Source organism: Atractosteus spatula, chromosome 10 (assembly GCF_055471065.1).
Source record: "Atractosteus spatula isolate fAtrSpa1 chromosome 10, fAtrSpa1.hap1, whole genome shotgun sequence".
Classification (NCBI taxonomy): domain Eukaryota; kingdom Metazoa; phylum Chordata; class Actinopteri; order Semionotiformes; family Lepisosteidae; genus Atractosteus; species Atractosteus spatula.
The window spans coordinates 9,063,345-9,078,752 of NC_142715.1; the positions used below are offsets into that span (position 1 = coordinate 9,063,345).

At 54.7% G+C, this 15,408-nt stretch overlaps 12 non-coding genes across 12 annotated transcripts; 1 reads left to right on the top strand and 11 right to left on the bottom strand.

Moving 5' to 3' along the window:
* Nucleotides 1-356: 356 nt before the first annotated feature.
* On the bottom strand, nucleotides 357-429 carry trnag-ccc (transfer RNA glycine (anticodon CCC)). The gene has a single exon. It is a non-coding gene; the product is annotated as a tRNA-Gly (tRNA).
* A 1,357-nt stretch (nucleotides 430-1,786) lies between these two features.
* On the bottom strand, nucleotides 1,787-1,859 carry trnav-aac (transfer RNA valine (anticodon AAC)). The gene has a single exon. It is a non-coding gene; the product is annotated as a tRNA-Val (tRNA).
* Nucleotides 1,860-1,968: 109 nt separating this feature from the next.
* On the bottom strand, nucleotides 1,969-2,041 carry trnaf-gaa (transfer RNA phenylalanine (anticodon GAA)). The gene has a single exon. It is a non-coding gene; the product is annotated as a tRNA-Phe (tRNA).
* A 3,143-nt stretch (nucleotides 2,042-5,184) lies between these two features.
* trnav-aac (transfer RNA valine (anticodon AAC)) lies at nucleotides 5,185-5,257 on the bottom strand. The gene has a single exon. It is a non-coding gene; the product is annotated as a tRNA-Val (tRNA).
* A 109-nt stretch (nucleotides 5,258-5,366) lies between these two features.
* Nucleotides 5,367-5,439, bottom strand: trnaf-gaa (transfer RNA phenylalanine (anticodon GAA)). The gene has a single exon. It is a non-coding gene; the product is annotated as a tRNA-Phe (tRNA).
* Nucleotides 5,440-7,144: 1,705 nt separating this feature from the next.
* On the bottom strand, nucleotides 7,145-7,217 carry trnag-ccc (transfer RNA glycine (anticodon CCC)). The gene has a single exon. It is a non-coding gene; the product is annotated as a tRNA-Gly (tRNA).
* A 1,358-nt stretch (nucleotides 7,218-8,575) lies between these two features.
* On the bottom strand, nucleotides 8,576-8,648 carry trnav-aac (transfer RNA valine (anticodon AAC)). The gene has a single exon. It is a non-coding gene; the product is annotated as a tRNA-Val (tRNA).
* A 109-nt stretch (nucleotides 8,649-8,757) lies between these two features.
* On the bottom strand, nucleotides 8,758-8,830 carry trnaf-gaa (transfer RNA phenylalanine (anticodon GAA)). Its single transcript has one exon. It is a non-coding gene; the product is annotated as a tRNA-Phe (tRNA).
* Nucleotides 8,831-9,843: 1,013 nt separating this feature from the next.
* Nucleotides 9,844-9,915, top strand: trnad-guc (transfer RNA aspartic acid (anticodon GUC)). The gene has a single exon. It is a non-coding gene; the product is annotated as a tRNA-Asp (tRNA).
* A 2,045-nt stretch (nucleotides 9,916-11,960) lies between these two features.
* On the bottom strand, nucleotides 11,961-12,033 carry trnav-aac (transfer RNA valine (anticodon AAC)). Its single transcript has one exon. It is a non-coding gene; the product is annotated as a tRNA-Val (tRNA).
* Nucleotides 12,034-12,142: 109 nt separating this feature from the next.
* On the bottom strand, nucleotides 12,143-12,215 carry trnaf-gaa (transfer RNA phenylalanine (anticodon GAA)). Its single transcript has one exon. It is a non-coding gene; the product is annotated as a tRNA-Phe (tRNA).
* A 1,705-nt stretch (nucleotides 12,216-13,920) lies between these two features.
* trnag-ccc (transfer RNA glycine (anticodon CCC)) lies at nucleotides 13,921-13,993 on the bottom strand. Its single transcript has one exon. It is a non-coding gene; the product is annotated as a tRNA-Gly (tRNA).
* Between the last annotated feature and the right edge of the window lie 1,415 nt (nucleotides 13,994-15,408).

The following is a 15,408-nucleotide window of genomic DNA, read 5'->3' on the forward strand; positions in this document are numbered from 1 at the left end:
CAAGTCATTCCGAGTTGGTCGTTTGTGTTTTCTGTTCAGACGCGAAATGCTGAAATGATCTCTCGGCTCCTCGGTTGTCATTTCTGCTCCGTAAAGGAATCACAGCACGGTGGGTCGGGACACGATGCCGGGGGTCGAAGGGTGTGATGTCTTCCTCGTTAGTATAGTGGTGATTATCCCCACCTGTCACGCGGGAGACTGGGGTACATCAGGACGCGCATTGGAGTGAAAGCAGGATGCGCTGCGACATGCACTGTGCAGATCCCGCCACACTAAGAGGTGAGTGGGTCTGTGCGATCACAGCGCTAGGCGAATCCCCAATCCCCTTTTGTGCGTGGCTACAAAAGAAGCCGGTCTGTTTCCGCCCAGTTTCGAACCAGGGACTTTTCGCGTGGGAGGCAAACGTGATAACCACTACACTACGGAAACGGTAGCAAACCCTTCCCAGCGGCCCAGTGCTGAGCTTCGCCAATGCGATTCAGCTGCTTCCAGTGCCTTTATTGGAGTGCGCTGATGGACCGTGCTCTCTCTCCAGAGACCAGCACGCCTGTCATGGACGGAGCAGGAAAAGCGGCGCCACATTCTACAGCCCTCTCCACGCAATCGACGAAATCGGGCTACTGAAGTGGAGAAAATCGCCTCTCCAGAAAGTGCAAATATCATCTTGGAGAGTATAAATCCCATTGCCGAAGGTCAGCCCTGTCTACCAGAGTAACCCTCCCACCTCCTGCAGCGATGATCAGCTCGTCTCACACGCGAGAAGTCTTCGGTTGGAAACAAGCGCCCCCTCTTCTCGCGCGTTTTGCACGTTCGAGTGGTTTTAATGCGGCTCCTTCGTACACGGTGCTGATCTTTTGGAAAGCAGGAGGCAAAACTGACACGTTCCCATACCGGGAGTCAAACCCGGGCCGCCTGGGTGAAAACCAGGAATCCTAACCGCTAGACCATATGGGAGCACACAACCCCGCTGTTCCGGGCATCATGCAAGCAAACTACATAAATATGAGAAAACACGCAAGAGAGTTGTCACTCAGAGTGTCGAACGGTCGATGTATACTGGGGCTCAGTTGAAATGCAACGTCAGGACTTTCCGAATTAGGTCACACGAAGAGAGCACAGCCTTTTCCGCCCTACCATGTGTGTATCGGTAACTCGCCGTGATCGTATAGTGGTCAGTACTTTGCGTTGTGGCCGCAACAACCCCGGTTCGAATCCGGGTCACGGCAGAATAGGGGCGTCTACTTTTACTACTTGCGCGAATGAAGGCAAAAGAAAGCCAATCGATGTGAACGAACGGCGCTTTACAGAGGAGTACTGCCTGACTGGATCGTTGATGAACGACAGAGGCCACTCCGACCTCTTCTCGGTTTTCTTCAACGACTTACTAAGGATCTTCTTCACATTCGCCCATGCAGGGGAAGCCAGTTACACCAAAGCAAACGCAGGAAAGTGCATTTCAAGCAGAGACCAGGAGGGACTTGTTTACACCGAGAGTGGTCGGAGAATGGAACAATGCGCCCAGCCCTGTTGCTGGAGCCGATTCTTGATGAGATCTTGGGCTCACTGGATGCTAATCTTTCTGTTGTTCTTGCAGGTCCTGCGCTGCTTTTGAGCCGACAGAGCTCGTCCTGGTCTGTCGGCACAGCCCAATTGCAAATGATCGGCTCCGCGTACAGAAGGAACGTGCGTTTGGTACAAGAGTGCATGAAGGCACCGGAAATACATTGGGAACAAATGACCGGTCGCTCAAGACCTCTGTGAAGTACAGGAGCGTGCAACAAGAGGCTGTTTCCGCCCGGACTCGAACCGGGGACCTTTCGCGTGTTAGGCGAACGTGATAGCCGCTACACTACGGAAACCTGCAGGGATTGCTGCTGGTGTCTCGCTTGCGTTTCGGGCTGAGAAAGGGAAGCGTCACTTTAGGCAGGGGGCGCTGGAGAGAGGAACAAAGGGCGCGATGAAACAAAATGCCGAAACCCGGGATCGAACCAGGGACCTTTAGATCTTCAGTCTAACGCTCTCCCAACTGAGCTATTTCGGCAGTGCACAGAGCCCACAGCCACCTGCTCCAGCCTTCCTGTGTTGCGGCATGAGCGCACCAAGAGGAGCGGGAGAGTGTTGCAGGAACGTCACTCAGAAGGAAAGCCACCCAGCTGCGCCCTCTGAGCTCTGTCCAGCGCATCTTCCTCGCATGGACTCCTGCCTGCGACGGGCAGGAAACAATTAGCAAGAACAGAACAGCACCCCATGGGTGTCTCATGACCACACCTTAGGTTGTGACACGTGCAGGTGTGAGGGGTTGCCGGGCTACTCTGGAGCAGAGCTTGGGCGGAGGGGGGGCGGGAAAGCAGACAAAGAGGTGACACCTCAAGGTCTGCACGATCACAGCTCTCCGCCGCCCCAGGCTTCCGCTCGATAAGCTACTGGACACACCCGCCCCTCCTCACACAGACCGTGGAAAAGCCCCCGAGTGGGAGGGCTCTCTCTTCCTCCCAGGAGCTCTTGGATACGACGCACAGACAGAGCGCAGGGAGCCGCCGCCTGCAAACACGGCTCCAGGCAGGACTCCACTCCGCAGGAGCCGCAGAGCAGAGGAGATGGGGGCAGCTTAGTTCCTGTGCAGAGACCTGAGCTGTTGTTGCTGCGGACGCTGTCTTTTCTGTTCTCGGGGTAGGAGTGAATGTTGAGTTGCCCTTAGAAATGAAGCAGAGCACTTCAACGGCACGGGTGTGTGTGTGTGCGTGCGCCGTGGTGATTCTGGGAGACAGATCGAACCTGGGCTAAAAGAGAGGGGGCTTAGCCCTCTTCCATTTGCTAGTTCAGAGTTGTACAACCCATTTGTATCTGCTAGGCGGTGCAGTCGTCGTGCACAAAGAACGCTTTGAAAAGCGTCAAAAGCAAGTCATTCCGAGTTGGTCGTTTGTGTTTTCCGTTCAGACGCGAAATGCTGAAATGATCTCTCGGCTCCTCGGTTGTCATTTCTGCTCCGTAAAGGAATCACAGCACGCGTCGCCTTCCAGCACGCTGGGTCGGGACGCGATGCCGGGGATCGAAGGGTGTGATGTCTTCCTCGTTAGTATAGTGGCAAGTATCCCCGTCTGTCACGTGGGAGACCGGGGTTCGATTCCCCGACGGGGAGTAGAAAGCTTTTCTTTTACCTCCTTAGAGAAAGGACTGCCTTTCACTTCTCTGTTTTCTTTCACAGCGTCGTGCACCTTTTCATTGCTCTCGCTTTCAGAGCCTCCGCACGGCACACGACTCGACATCAGAAAGCACATTGAAGTGAAAGCAGGAAGCGCTGCGACATGCAGTGTGCAGATCCCGCCACACTAAGAGGTGAGTGGGTCTGTTCGATGCACAAAGAACGCTTTGATAAGCGTCAAAGGCAAGTCATTCCGAGTTGGTCGTTTGTGTTTTCTGTTCAGACGCGAAATGCTGAAATGATCTCTCGGCTCCTCGGTTGTCATTTCTGCTCCGTAAAGAAATCACAGCACGCGTCGGCTTCCAGCACGGTGGGTCGGGACACGATGCCGGGGGTCGGAGAGAGCGATGTCTTCCTCGTTAGTATAGTGGTGATTATCCCCACCTGTCACGCGGGAGACTGGGGTACATCAGGACGCGCATTGGAGTGAAAGCAGGATGCGCTGCGACATGCACTGTGCAGATCCCGCCACACTAAGAGGTGAGTGGGTCTGTGCGATCACAGCGCTAGGCGAATCCCCAATCCCCTTTTGTGCGTGGCGACAAAAGAAGCCGGTCTGTTTCCGCCCAGTTTCGAACCAGGGACTTTTCGCGTGGGAGGCAAACGTGATAACCACTACACTACGGTAGCAAACCCTTCCCAGCGGCCCAGTGCTGAGCTTCGCCAATGCGATTCAGCTGCTTCCAGTGCCTTTATTGGAGTGCGCTGATGGACCGTGCTCTCTCTCCAGAGACCAGCACGCCTGTCATGGACGGAGCAGGAAAAGCGGCGCCACATTCTACAGCCCTCTCCACGCAATCGACGAAATCGGGCTACTGAAGTGGAGAAAATCGCCTCTCCAGAAAGTGCAAATATCATCTTGGAGAGTATAAATCCTATTGCCGAAGGTCAGCCCTGTCTACCAGAGTAACCCTCCCACCTCCTGCAGCGATGATCAGCTCGTCTCACACGCGAGAAGTCTTCGGTTGGAAACAAGCGCCCCCTCTTCTCGCGCGTTTTGCACGTTCGAGTGGTTTTAATGCGGCTCCTTCGTACACGGTGCTGATCTTTTGGAAAGCAGGAGGCAAAACTGACACGTTCCCATACCGGGAGTCAAACCCGGGCCGCCTGGGTGAAAACCAGGAATCCTAACCGCTAGACCATATGGGAGCACACAACCCCGCTGTTCCGGGCATCATGCAAGCAAACTACATAAATATGAGAAAACACGCAAGAGAGTTGTCACTCAGAGTGTCGAAGGGTCGATGTATACTGGGGCTCAGTTGAAATGCAACGTCAGGACTTTTCCGAATTAGGTCACACGAAGAGAGCACAGCCTTTTCCGCCCTACCATGTGTGTATCGGTAACTCGCCGTGACCGTATAGTGGTCAGTACTTTGCGTTGTGGCCGCAACAACCCCGGTTCGAATCCGGGTCACGGCAGAATAGGGGCGTCTGCTTTTACTACTTGCGCGAATGAAGGCAAAAAAAAGCCAATCGATGTGAACGAACGGCGCTTTACAGAGGAGTACTGCCTGACTGGATCGTTGATGAACGACAGAGGCCACTCCGACCTCTTCTCGGTTTTCTTCAACGACTTACTAAGGATCTTCTTCACATTCGCCCATGCAGGGGAAGCCAGTTACACCAAAGCAAACGCAGGAAAGTGCATTTCAAGCAGAGACCAGGAGGGACTTGTTTACACCGAGAGTGGTCGGAGAATGGAACAATGCGCCCAGCCCTGTTGCTGGAGCCGATTCTTGATGAGATCTTGGGCTCACTGGATGCTAATCTTTCTGTTGTTCTTGCAGGTCCTGCGCTGCTTTTGAGCCGACAGAGCTCGTCCTGGTCTGTCGGCACAGCCCAATTGCAAATGATCGGCTCCGCGTACAGAAGGAACGTGCGTTTGGTACAAGAGTGCATGAAGGCACCGGAAATACATTGGGAACAAATGACCGGTCGCTCAAGACCTCTGTGAAGTACAGGAGCGTGCAACAAGAGGCTGTTTCCGCCCGGTCTCGAACCGGGGACCTTTCGCGTGTTAGGCGAACGTGATAGCCGCTACACTACGGAAACCTGCAGGGACCGCTGCTGGTGTCTCGCTTGCGTTTCGGGCTGAGAAAGGGAAGCGTCACTTTAGGCAGGGGGCGCTGGAGAGAGGAACAAAGGGCGCGATGAAACAAAATGCCGAAACCCGGGATCGAACCAGGGACCTTTAGATCTTCAGTCTAACGCTCTCCCAACTGAGCTATTTCGGCAGTGCACAGAGCCCACAGCCACCTGCTCCAGCGGCATGAGCGCACCAAGAGGAGCGGGAGAGTGTTGCAGGAACGTCACTCAGAAGGAAAGCCACCCAGCTGCGCCCTCTGAGCTCTGTCCAGCACATCTTCCTCGCATGGACTCCTGCCTGCGACGGGCAGGAAACAATTAGCAAGAACAGAACAGCACCCCATGGGTGTCTCATGACCACACCTTAGGTTGTGACACGTGCAGGTGTGAGGGGTTGCCGGGCTACTCTGGAACAGAGCTTGGGCGGAGGGGGGGCGGGAAAGCAGACAAAGAGGTGACACCTCAAGGTCTGCACGATCACAGCTCTCCGCCGCCCCAGGCTTCCGCTCGATAAGCTACTGGACACACCCGCCCCTCCTCACACAGACCGTGGAAAAGCCCCCGAGTGGGAGGGCTCTCTCTTCCTCCCAGGAGCTCTTGGACACGACGCACAGACAGAGCGCGGGGAGCCGCCGCCTGCAAACACGGCTCCAGGCAGGACTCCACTCCACAGGAGCCGCAGAGCAGAGGAGATGGGGGCAGCTTAGTTCCTGTGCAGAGACCTGAGCTGTTGTTGCTGCGGACGCTGTCTTTTCTGTTCTCGGGGTAGGAGTGAATGTTGAGTTGCCCTTAGAAATGAAGCAGAGCACTTCAACGGCACGGGTGTGTGTGTGTGCGTGCGCCCTGGTGATTCTGGGAGACAGATCGAACCTGGGCTAAAAGAGAGGGGGCTTAGCCCTCTTCCATTTGCTAGTTCAGAGTTGTACAACCCATTTGTATCTGCTAGGCGGCGCAGTCGTCGTGCACAAAGAACGCTTTGAAAAGCGTCAAAAGCAAGTCATTCCGAGTTGGTCGTTTGTGTTTTCCGTTCAGACGCGAAATGCTGAAATGATCTCTCGGCTCCTCGGTTGTCATTTCTGCTCCGTAAAGGAATCACAGCACGCGTCGCCTTCCAGCACGCTGGGTCGGGACACGATGCCGGGGATCGAAGGGTGTGATGTCTTCCTCGTTAGTATAGTGGCGAGTATCCTTGCCTGTCACGCGTGAGACCGGGGTTCGATTCCCCGACGGGGAGTAGAAAGCTTTTCTTTTACCTCCTTAGAGAAAGGACTGCCTTTCACTTCTCTGTTTTCTTTCACAGCGTCGTGCACCTTTTCATTGCACTCGCTTTCAGAGCCTCCGCACGGCACACGACTCGACATCTGAAAGCACATTGAAGTGAAAGCAGGAAGCGCTGCGACATGCACTGTGCAGATCCCGCCACACTAAGAGGTGAATGGGTCTGTTCGATGCACAAAGAACGCTTTGATAAGCGTCAAAGGCAAGTCATTCCGAGTTGGTCGTTTGTGTTTTCTGTTCAGACGCGAAATGCTGAAATGATCTCTCGGCTCCTCGGTTGTCATTTCTGCTCCGTAAAGAAATCACAGCACGCGTCGGCTTCCAGCACGGTGGGTCGGGACACGATGCCGGGGGTCGGAGAGAGCGATGTCTTCCTCGTTAGTATAGTGGTGATTATCCCCACCTGTCACGCGGGAGACTGGGGTACATCAGGACGCGCATTGGAGTGAAAGCAGGATGCGCTGCGACATGCACTGTGCAGATCCCGCCACACTAAGAGGTGAGTGGGTCTGTGCGATCACAGCGCTAGGCGAATCCCCAATCCCCTTTTGTGCGTGGCGACAAAAGGAGCCGGTCTGTTTCCGCCCAGTTTCGAACCAGGGACTTTTCGCGTGGGAGGCAAACGTGATAACCACTACACTACGGAAACGGTAGCAAACCCTTCCCAGCGGCCCAGTGCTGAGCTTCGCCAATGCGATTCAGCTGCTTCCAGTGCCTTTATTGGAGTGCGCTGATGGACCGTGCTCTCTCTCCAGAGACCAGCACGCCTGTCATGGACGGAGCAGGAAAAGCGGCGCCACATTCTACAGCCCTCTCCACGCAATCGACGAAATCGGGCTACTGAAGTGGAGAAAATCGCCTCTCCAGAAAGTGCAAATATCATCTTGGAGAGTATAAATCCTATTGCCGAAGGTCAGCCCTGTCTACCAGAGTAACCCTCCCACCTCCTGCAGCGATGATCAGCTCGTCTCACACGCGAGAAGTCTTCGGTTGGAAACAAGCGCCCCCTCTTCTCGCGCGTTTTGCACGTTCGAGTGGTTTTAATGCGGCTCCTTCGTACACGGTGCTGATCTTTTGGAAAGCAGGAGGCAAAACTGACACGTTCCCATACCGGGAGTCAAACCCGGGCCGCCTGGGTGAAAACCAGGAATCCTAACCGCTAGACCATATGGGAGCACACAACCCCGCTGTTCCGGGCATCATGCAAGCAAACTACATAAATATGAGAAAACACGCAAGAGAGTTGTCACTCAGAGTGTCGAAGGGTCGATGTATACTGGGGCTCAGTTGAAATGCAACGTCAGGACTTTTCCGAATTAGGTCACACGAAGAGAGCACAGCCTTTTCCGCCCTACCATGTGTGTATCGGTAACTCGCCGTGACCGTATAGTGGTCAGTACTTTGCGTTGTGGCCGCAACAACCCCGGTTCGAATCCGGGTCACGGCAGAATAGGGGCGTCTGCTTTTACTACTTGCGCGAATGAAGGCAAAAAAAAGCCAATCGATGTGAACGAACGGCGCTTTACAGAGGAGTACTGCCTGACTGGATCGTTGATGAACGACAGAGGCCACTCCGACCTCTTCTCGGTTTTCTTCAACGACTTACTAAGGATCTTCTTCACATTCGCCCATGCAGGGGAAGCCAGTTACACCAAAGCAAACGCAGGAAAGTGCATTTCAAGCAGAGACCAGGAGAGACTTGTTTACACCGAGAGTGGTCGGAGAATGGAACAATGCGCCCAGCCCTGTTGCTGGAGCCGATTCTTGATGAGATCTTGGGCTCACTGGATGCTAATCTTTCTGTTGTTCTTGCAGGTCCTGCGCTGCTTTTGAGCCGACAGAGCTCGTCCTGGTCTGTCGGCACAGCCCAATTGCAAATGATCGGCTCCGCGTACAGAAGGAACGTGCGTTTGGTACAAGAGTGCATGAAGGCACCGGAAATACATTGGGAACAAATGACCGGTCGCTCAAGACCTCTGTGAAGTACAGGAGCGTGCAACAAGAGGCTGTTTCCGCCCGGTCTCGAACCGGGGACCTTTCGCGTGTTAGGCGAACGTGATAGCCGCTACACTACGGAAACCTGCAGGGACCGCTGCTGGTGTCTCGCTTGCGTTTCGGGCTGAGAAAGGGAAGCGTCACTTTAGGCAGGGGGCGCTGGAGAGAGGAACAAAGGGCGCGATGAAACAAAATGCCGAAACCCGGGATCGAACCAGGGACCTTTAGATCTTCAGTCTAACGCTCTCCCAACTGAGCTATTTCGGCAGTGCACAGAGCCCACAGCCACCTGCTCCAGCGGCATGAGCGCACCAAGAGGAGCGGGAGAGTGTTGCAGGAACGTCACTCAGAAGGAAAGCCACCCAGCTGCGCCCTCTGAGCTCTGTCCAGCGCATCTTCCTCGCATGGACTCCTGCCTGCGACGGGCAGGAAACAATTAGCAAGAACAGAACAGCACCCCATGGGTGTCTCATGACCACACCTTAGGTTGTGACACGTGCAGGTGTGAGGGGTTGCCGGGCTACTCTGGAGCAGAGCTTGGGCGGAGGGGGGGCGGGAAAGCAGACAAAGAGGTGACACCTCAAGGTCTGCACGATCACAGCTCTCCGCCGCCCCAGGCTTCCGCTCGATAAGCTACTGGACACACCCGCCCCTCCTCACACAGACCGTGGAAAAGCCCCCGAGTGGGAGGGCTCTCTCTTCCTCCCAGGAGCTCTTGGACACGACGCACAGACAGAGCGCGGGGAGCCGCCGCCTGCAAACACGGCTCCAGGCAGGACTCCACTCCGCAGGAGCCGCAGAGCAGAGGAGATGGGGGCAGCTTAGTTCCTGTGCAGAGACCTGAGCTGTTGTTGCTGCGGACGCTGTCTTTTCTGTTCTCGGGGTAGGAGTGAATGTTGAGTTGCCCTTAGAAATGAAACAGAGCACTTCAACGGCACGGGTGTGTGTGTGTGCGTGCGCCCTGGTGATTCTGGGAGACAGATCGAACCTGGGCTAAAAGAGAGGGGGCTTAGCCCTCTTCCATTTGCTAGTTCAGAGTTGTACAACCCATTTGTATCTGCTAGGCGGCGCAGTCGTCGTGCACAAAGAACGCTTTGAAAAGCGTCAAAAGCAAGTCATTCCGAGTTGGTCGTTTGTGTTTTCCGTTCAGACGCGAAATGCTGAAATGATCTCTCGGCTCCTCGGTTGTCATTTCTGCTCCGTAAAGGAATCACAGCACGCGTCGCCTTCCAGCACGCTGGGTCGGGACACGATGCCGGGGATCGAAGGGTGTGATGTCTTCCTCGTTAGTATAGTGGCAAGTATCCCCGCCTGTCACGCGGGAGACCGGGGTTCGATTCCCCGACGGGGAGTCGAAAGCTTTTCTTTTACCTCCTTAGAGAAAGGACTGCCTTTCACTTCTCTGTTTTCTTTCACAGCGTCGTGCACCTTTTCATTGCTCTCGCTTTCAGAGCCTCCGCACGGCACACGACTCGACATCAGAAAGCACATTGAAGTGAAAGCAGGAAGCGCTGCGACATGCAGTGTGCAGATCCCGCCACACTAAGAGGTGAGTGGGTCTGTTCGATGCACAAAGAACGCTTTGATAAGCGTCAAAGGCAAGTCATTCCGAGTTGGTCGTTTGTGTTTTCTGTTCAGACGCGAAATGCTGAAATGATCTCTCGGCTCCTCGGTTGTCATTTCTGCTCCGTAAAGAAATCACAGCACGCGTCGGCTTCCAGCACGGTGGGTCGGGACACGATGCCGGGGGTCGGAGAGAGCGATGTCTTCCTCGTTAGTATAGTGGTGATTATCCCCACCTGTCACGCGGGAGACTGGGGTACATCAGGACGCGCATTGGAGTGAAAGCAGGATGCGCTGCGACATGCACTGTGCAGATCCCGCCACACTAAGAGGTGAGTGGGTCTGTGCGATCACAGCGCTAGGCGAATCCCCAATCCCCTTTTGTGCGTGGCGACAAAAGAAGCCGGTCTGTTTCCGCCCAGTTTCGAACCAGGGACTTTTCGCGTGGGAGGCAAACGTGATAACCACTACACTACGGTAGCAAACCCTTCCCAGCGGCCCAGTGCTGAGCTTCGCCAATGCGATTCAGCTGCTTCCAGTGCCTTTATTGGAGTGCGCTGATGGACCGTGCTCTCTCTCCAGAGACCAGCACGCCTGTCATGGACGGAGCAGGAAAAGCGGCGCCACATTCTACAGCCCTCTCCACGCAATCGACGAAATCGGGCTACTGAAGTGGAGAAAATCGCCTCTCCAGAAAGTGCAAATATCATCTTGGAGAGTATAAATCCTATTGCCGAAGGTCAGCCCTGTCTACCAGAGTAACCCTCCCACCTCCTGCAGCGATGATCAGCTCGTCTCACACGCGAGAAGTCTTCGGTTGGAAACAAGCGCCCCCTCTTCTCGCGCGTTTTGCACGTTCGAGTGGTTTTAATGCGGCTCCTTCGTACACGGTGCTGATCTTTTGGAAAGCAGGAGGCAAAACTGACACGTTCCCATACCGGGAGTCAAACCCGGGCCGCCTGGGTGAAAACCAGGAATCCTAACCGCTAGACCATATGGGAGCACACAACCCCGCTGTTCCGGGCATCATGCAAGCAAACTACATAAATATGAGAAAACACGCAAGAGAGTTGTCACTCAGAGTGTCGAACGGTCGATGTATACTGGGGCTCAGTTGAAATGCAACGTCAGGACTTTTCCGAATTAGGTCACACGAAGAGAGCACAGCCTTTTCCGCCCTACCATGTGTGTATCGGTAACTCGCCGTGACCGTATAGTGGTCAGTACTTTGCGTTGTGGCCGCAACAACCCCGGTTCGAATCCGGGTCACGGCAGAATAGGGGCGTCTGCTTTTACTACTTGCGCGAATGAAGGCAAAAAAAAGCCAATCGATGTGAACGAACGGCGCTTTACAGAGGAGTACTGCCTGACTGGATCGTTGATGAACGACAGAGGCCACTCCGACCTCTTCTCGGTTTTCTTCAACGACTTACTAAGGATCTTCTTCACATTCGCCCATGCAGGGGAAGCCAGTTACACCAAAGCAAACGCAGGAAAGTGCATTTCAAGCAGAGACCAGGAGGGACTTGTTTACACCGAGAGTGGTCGGAGAATGGAACAATGCGCCCAGCCCTGTTGCTGGAGCCGATTCTTGATGAGATCTTGGGCTCACTGGATGCTAATCTTTCTGTTGTTCTTGCAGGTCCTGCGCTGCTTTTGAGCCGACAGAGCTCGTCCTGGTCTGTCGGCACAGCCCAATTGCAAATGATCGGCTCCGCGTACAGAAGGAACGTGCGTTTGGTACAAGAGTGCATGAAGGCACCGGAAATACATTGGGAACAAATGACCGGTCGCTCAAGACCTCTGTGAAGTACAGGAGCGTGCAACAAGAGGCTGTTTCCGCCCGGTCTCGAACCGGGGACCTTTCGCGTGTTAGGCGAACGTGATAGCCGCTACACTACGGAAACCTGCAGGGATTGCTGCTGGTGTCTCGCTTGCGTTTCGGGCTGAGAAAGGGAAGCGTCACTTTAGGCAGGGGGCGCTGGAGAGAGGAACAAAGGGCGCGATGAAACAAAATGCCGAAACCCGGGATCGAACCAGGGACCTTTAGATCTTCAGTCTAACGCTCTCCCAACTGAGCTATTTCGGCAGTGCACAGAGCCCACAGCCACCTGCTCCAGCGGCATGAGCGCACCAAGAGGAGCGGGAGAGTGTTGCAGGAACGTCACTCAGAAGGAAAGCCACCCAGCTGCGCCCTCTGAGCTCTGTCCAGCACATCTTCCTCGCATGGACTCCTGCCTGCGACGGGCAGGAAACAATTAGCAAGAACAGAACAGCACCCCATGGGTGTCTCATGACCACACCTTAGGTTGTGACACGTGCAGGTGTGAGGGGTTGCCGGGCTACTCTGGAACAGAGCTTGGGCGGAGGGGGGGCGGGAAAGCAGACAAAGAGGTGACACCTCAAGGTCTGCACGATCACAGCTCTCCGCCGCCCCAGGCTTCCGCTCGATAAGCTACTGGACACACCCGCCCCTCCTCACACAGACCGTGGAAAAGCCCCCGAGTGGGAGGGCTCTCTCTTCCTCCCAGGAGCTCTTGGACACGACGCACAGACAGAGCGCGGGGAGCCGCCGCCTGCAAACACGGCTCCAGGCAGGACTCCACTCCACAGGAGCCGCAGAGCAGAGGAGATGGGGGCAGCTTAGTTCCTGTGCAGAGACCTGAGCTGTTGTTGCTGCGGACGCTGTCTTTTCTGTTCTCGGGGTAGGAGTGAATGTTGAGTTGCCCTTAGAAATGAAGCAGAGCACTTCAACGGCACGGGTGTGTGTGTGTGCGTGCGCCCTGGTGATTCTGGGAGACAGATCGAACCTGGGCTAAAAGAGAGGGGGCTTAGCCCTCTTCCATTTGCTAGTTCAGAGTTGTACAACCCATTTGTATCTGCTAGGCGGCGCAGTCGTCGTGCACAAAGAACGCTTTGAAAAGCGTCAAAAGCAAGTCATTCCGAGTTGGTCGTTTGTGTTTTCCGTTCAGACGCGAAATGCTGAAATGATCTCTCGGCTCCTCGGTTGTCATTTCTGCTCCGTAAAGGAATCACAGCACGCGTCGCCTTCCAGCACGCTGGGTCGGGACACGATGCCGGGGATCGAAGGGTGTGATGCCTTCCTCGTTAGTATAGTGGCGAGTATCCTTGCCTGTCACGCGTGAGACCGGGGTTCGATTCCCCGACGGGGAGTAGAAAGCTTTTCTTTTACCTCCTTAGAGAAAGGACTGCCTTTCACTTCTCTGTTTTCTTTCACAGCGTCGTGCACCTTTTCATTGCACTCGCTTTCAGAGCCTCCGCACGGCACACGACTCGACATCAGAAAGCACATTGAAGTGAAAGCAGGAAGCGCTGCGACATGCACTGTGCAGATCCCGCCACACTAAGAGGTGAATGGGTCTGTTCGATGCACAAAGAACGCTTTGATAAGCGTCAAAGGCAAGTCATTCCGAGTTGGTCTTTTGTGTTTTCTGTTCAGACGCGAAATGCTGAAATGATCTCTCGGCTCCTCGGTTGTCATTTCTGCTCCGTAAAGAAATCACAGCACGCGTCGGCTTCCAGCACGGTGGGTCGGGACACGATGCCGGGGGTCGGAGAGAGCGATGTCTTCCTCGTTAGTATAGTGGTGATTATCCCCACCTGTCACGCGGGAGACTGGGGTACATCAGGACGCGCATTGGAGTGAAAGCAGGATGCGCTGCGACATGCACTGTGCAGATCCCGCCACACTAAGAGGTGAGTGGGTCTGTGCGATCACAGCGCTAGGCGAATCCCCAATCCCCTTTTGTGCGTGGCGACAAAAGGAGCCGGTCTGTTTCCGCCCAGTTTCGAACCAGGGACTTTTCGCGTGGGAGGCAAACGTGATAACCACTACACTACGGAAACGGTAGCAAACCCTTCCCAGCGGCCCAGTGCTGAGCTTCGCCAATGCGATTCAGCTGCTTCCAGTGCCTTTATTGGAGTGCGCTGATGGACCGTGCTCTCTCTCCAGAGACCAGCACGCCTGTCATGGACGGAGCAGGAAAAGCGGCGCCACATTCTACAGCCCTCTCCACGCAATCGACGAAATCGGGCTACTGAAGTGGAGAAAATCGCCTCTCCAGAAAGTGCAAATATCATCTTGGAGAGTATAAATCCTATTGCCGAAGGTCAGCCCTGTCTACCAGAGTAACCCTCCCACCTCCTGCAGCGATGATCAGCTCGTCTCACACGCGAGAAGTCTTCGGTTGGAAACAAGCGCCCCCTCTTCTCGCGCGTTTTGCACGTTCGAGTGGTTTTAATGCGGCTCCTTCGTACACGGTGCTGATCTTTTGGAAAGCAGGAGGCAAAACTGACACGTTCCCATACCGGGAGTCAAACCCGGGCCGCCTGGGTGAAAACCAGGAATCCTAACCGCTAGACCATATGGGAGCACACAACCCCGCTGTTCCGGGCATCATGCAAGCAAACTACATAAATATGAGAAAACACGCAAGAGAGTTGTCACTCAGAGTGTCGAAGGGTCGATGTATACTGGGGCTCAGTTGAAATGCAACGTCAGGACTTTTCCGAATTAGGTCACACGAAGAGAGCACAGCCTTTTCCGCCCTACCATGTGTGTATCGGTAACTCGCCGTGATCGTATAGTGGTCAGTACTTTGCGTTGTGGCCGCAACAACCCCGGTTCGAATCCGGGTCACGGCAGAATAGGGGCGTCTGCTTTTACTACTTGCGCGAATGAAGGCAAAAAAAAGCCAATCGATGTGAACGAACGGCGCTTTACAGAGGAGTACTGCCTGACTGGATCGTTGATGAACGACAGAGGCCACTCCGACCTCTTCTCGGTTTTCTTCAACGACTTACTAAGGATCTCCTTCACATTCGCCCATGCAGGGGAAGCCAGTTACACCAAAGCAAACGCAGGAAAGTGCATTTCAAGCAGAGACCAGGAGGGACTTGTTTACACCGAGAGTGGTCGGAGAATGGAACAATGCGCCCAGCCCTGTTGCTGGAGCCGATTCTTGATGAGATCTTGGGCTCACTGGATGCTAATCTTTCTGTTGTTCTTGCAGGTCCTGCGCTGCTTTTGAGCCGACAGAGCTCGTCCTGGTCTGTCGGCACAGCCCAATTGCAAATGATCGGCTCCGCGTACAGAAGGAACGTGCGTTTGGTACAAGAGTGCATGAAGGCACCGGAAATACATTGGGAACAAATGACCGGTCACTCAAGACCTCTGTGAAGTACAGGAGCGTGCAACAAGAGGCTGTTTCCGCCCGGTCTCGAACCGGGGACTTTTCGCGTGTTAGGCGAACGTGATAGCC